We start from the raw sequence: 3,638 nt of genomic DNA, 5'->3' as shown, positions 1-3,638 counted from the left end.
TTATGTAAGATAAAGCCTATCAGGTTATCAACCCTCTAATGGTCTCTTATTTTTAACCTATCATCCCTTAATAGTCAAAACACTATTCACAGGGAATGACCTCTTCCTTGACTGCAAAAGGTAGTATCATACTCTCTGCTTGGATGGATCTTAGGATTAAAACCTTTTGTAAACATTTTTTTCTAAAAATAATATAATATATAAATACATTTTGCAAATTAGATTTCAAAGCAATTCAAATCTACTATCAGCAATTTAGGTTTTCAATAGAGTGTAAACCCTGATATTCACTTTGTTTGACAAATGGGCCAAATCTATTACTATGATCACCCACTCAGGTAATTTCATAAATTGCTTCAACATGCCTAGGTATTTGGCCCTTAATGGATCTCACTGATTGGCATATCAAAAGCAACTCAGTCCAAGACGTAGTGTAGTATCATAATCAAGTTCGGGGTTAAGTGGAACTTTCCAATTTTTTCCATCTATCTCCAAGGTCTAAGGAATAATTAGAAATTAATCCAGGTTTAATATTTCCTCCAAATACCCACTGACTATGCTTGGGGTCTAACCCAAGTAACTAAGATAAACTGTTCCGCCAATTTAGTAGTACATTAGTGTCAGCCTTATTAGGATATACATTTCAAGTCTATCTAATAGTTGAGAACATTCTAAACTAACAGAAATCTCATAATGTCCAGTTTAAGGAATAATTCACAAAAACACACCAATTTGAACATGAAACAATAATGTACTGATTTTTTCATATAGAATTGTCTATACACATCAACCTAATTGGAAATAAGGGCATATACTGTCTCACTATACAAGATTGAGGCATGATGCAATGCCATAGGATTTTGCTGCGACAAAAATGAGACATGTAATTGTGTTGTAAAGTTGCAAAGAAAGTTCATTATGATTTCCGTGCTACTGTGCTACAATCCCATCTATCCCATCGCACTACTGCTACTATGCGGTGGCTGATTGCATAATCCTATTGTTTATTTCATACTTAGCAAGTGATACTATGTCTAAGTCCATTTACTTTTCCAATTTACTAGAAGTAGGTGATGGATGTTGATTATGGTTGAGCGTGATCGCCTTCTGCTATCAGCACCGTCTGGTGAGTTCAAATATGCTCCTCATAGAGTGCGCCTCACACTGACTTCACAACACGTTTCTGCTGTGCACTTGGAACATCTCATACTTATAAATTTTTAATTCATAGGGAGATGTTCCAGAGATGCACGACCAAAACGTGTAGTGAGGTCGGTGTGAGATGCATTCTGTGAGGAGCAGATCCGATCTCCCCTTTGGTCTTGTCTACCAAGTATAGATGATCGATATGAGAGAAGTTATCAAAACTTTCCATCTGTGAACAGGGTTGCTCACTCGATTGCTAAATTTATTAAATGTGTCTCTACTTTTTTTTTATATACAAAAGTGTCTACTTTTGCAATTTGAGAGGATGATCCTCCTCCCTAGCTAGTACCTTTGTCAATCTTCATTTGAATCTTTAATATGAAATTTAAAATAAAGTCTCTGCTGGTCAGAGATCTTACCAACTGAGCCAGATGGCATCGTCATATCATACAAAATGTACAAGATTATATAATTACAAAAGTGATACATCGGGTTTGGGTCGGGTCACACAAGACATCAATCCTAACCGAACCTGACTTAAATAACAGCTTAATTTAATTGCATTTTCCAACCCTAACACTACATTCAAACCAACCCTAAACCCTAAATTTTTTGGTTTGCATTGCGTTGGTTTAAATTTGGTATTGTCATCACCCTAAAAAGAAATGAAGAAAGAAATGAAGTTGTGGTGCATTAAAATTTGCCATAGATCTAACCTAGAATTGATTAGATTTTTAAATTCATCTCGAGAGTACAGGCCTTGCGTTTGAATCTGCGACCTTGATTGTGTTTGGGGAAGAGTTCTAAAAGTCTGAAAATCTTGCCAGTCCTGAGAGGAAATTGATAATATATAGAAGCTAACAAGCTCTCAGCAGAGTTTAACAATGAGGACATATCTTTCTCTGTCCTTGGATGCATTTCAACAGGTGACAATTTATGGGGATAAACCCAAGATTTTGTCACTTGGGAGCGTTTCAAATTCAGTTCAAACCACTGAATATAACAGTATGGATAGCTAAATTATATGTTGATATCATGAAGCCAATACACAATAGACTCTATCAATTCAAAGTGAACCCACTTCAGGGATGGCCTTTCAGGGATGCTTTGGAGATGTTGGAGTAGGATGCGTTGTCACACCGTGATAGTCAACATGGTAAACCAGCTCATCTCCATCATCATCTCCCCGGCAGTCTCTTTCAGTTGAACCTTCTTGGATGTTTTCTTTGTTAACAACCTGCATTAACCAGAGTTCAGTTTCTTTCATTTCACTTGCAGTTTTGACAAAAAAAAAAAAAAGTGAAGTAGAAAGGACGCGTTAGAGAACTAATTCTGTTTGATGGAATTTCAAACTGTCAATCAATTAACCTTCATCTTCCAGTCCTCATCTCGCTTGTCTGACATTGATGTGCTTAATTCTTTGCGATGCCGCTTTCCTGCAAGCCATCTTTCAACAGAAGAGGAAGAAGAATCATGGCTGCTGCTCATGGATGAAAGATATAAGGCAGCAGCTGTAAGAAAGCAGAAAAAAATGATACAAATGGCTTTCATGCTTAATAGCCCAAATGAAAGAATTTTATTTTTTCCTCCTTGGGAGGGGATGGGATTTCGAGGCCATATAAATAGGAGTCTGAGAAGCTTAAGAGAGAGAGAAAGAGAACAGATGTGGAGCATTAATATTTGATTGATGGATGGTGGAACCTGTCTGAACAGATGCATGGGGTTAGGTTTCTGGTGCATGTGTGAACGAGGGAGTGGCCTAAGATTGCTGAGAGCCCTGAAAAGTGTCAATGGCTGTCACATCACGTCTATCCACTCTCTGAATTTTCTTTCTTTTTTTTTAATCCTTTGAATGGATGAGGTTGATGAAAAGTTAAGAGTCTGATTGTTTGGACTTTGGAGTGCAGCTAGCCTGCAGCAGCTTTGCCTTTGGGAGTGGTCATGTCCATGTTTTCCTTTGTTTCTTTTCTGAGCAGGTAGAAGGAGGTTGAGTCCACGTGCGTGTTCCAAGACAAACAAGACTGCTCACAGTTGATGCCTTTATCCATTCCTTGTCCTCAACGATGAAGACGATGTTGGCTTTCATGTCACTCCTTGGCCGGTCAGCCGTGCTCTGTTAGAGACCTTCTCTCCCTTCATGCCCATGCCCATGGCCCCTCTCTCACAGACTGGGGTCTTTAGTGGGGCGGGGATAGTGAGAAGACCAAGACAGTAGCATGTGATTTGTTTTGCTAAATTCCCAAGTGTTAGAATTTTAGTTAGTTTTATCTTTTACCTCACGTAGAATGCTTATTTGGGAGGAATTTCAACTTTCATGTAGGGGTGATCATGGGCCGGCCTGGGCTTAGCACCTACAATAAAAGGCTATAGCTCAGGCCCGGGTCCATCCAACAGTACTGCTAAAATCCTGTGTAAGCAAATAGGAATAAGGATGGGCTTAGAGTTTTAGGAAGTAGGGAAGGGTGATACTAGAATTTGGTGTCAAGATGGAT

General features: G+C 38.7%; 1 long non-coding RNA gene across 1 annotated transcript; it reads right to left on the bottom strand.

The window, feature by feature from the left end:
* Positions 1-1,976: 1,976 nt before the first annotated feature.
* On the bottom strand, positions 1,977-3,174 carry LOC104603151 (uncharacterized). Its single transcript, XR_016079814.1, has 2 exons — positions 2,515-3,174; positions 1,977-2,383 (listed from the first exon to the last, which is right to left on the bottom strand). It is a non-coding gene; the product is annotated as an uncharacterized LOC104603151 (long non-coding RNA).
* Between the last annotated feature and the right edge of the window lie 464 nt (positions 3,175-3,638).

This window comes from Nelumbo nucifera, chromosome 8 (assembly GCF_055504915.1).
Source record: "Nelumbo nucifera cultivar China Antique chromosome 8, China Antique-T2T, whole genome shotgun sequence".
NCBI lineage: Eukaryota > Viridiplantae > Streptophyta > Magnoliopsida > Proteales > Nelumbonaceae > Nelumbo > Nelumbo nucifera.
Note: the sequence above shows the minus strand (reverse complement) of the source record. Positions and strands in the feature narration are given on the sequence as shown.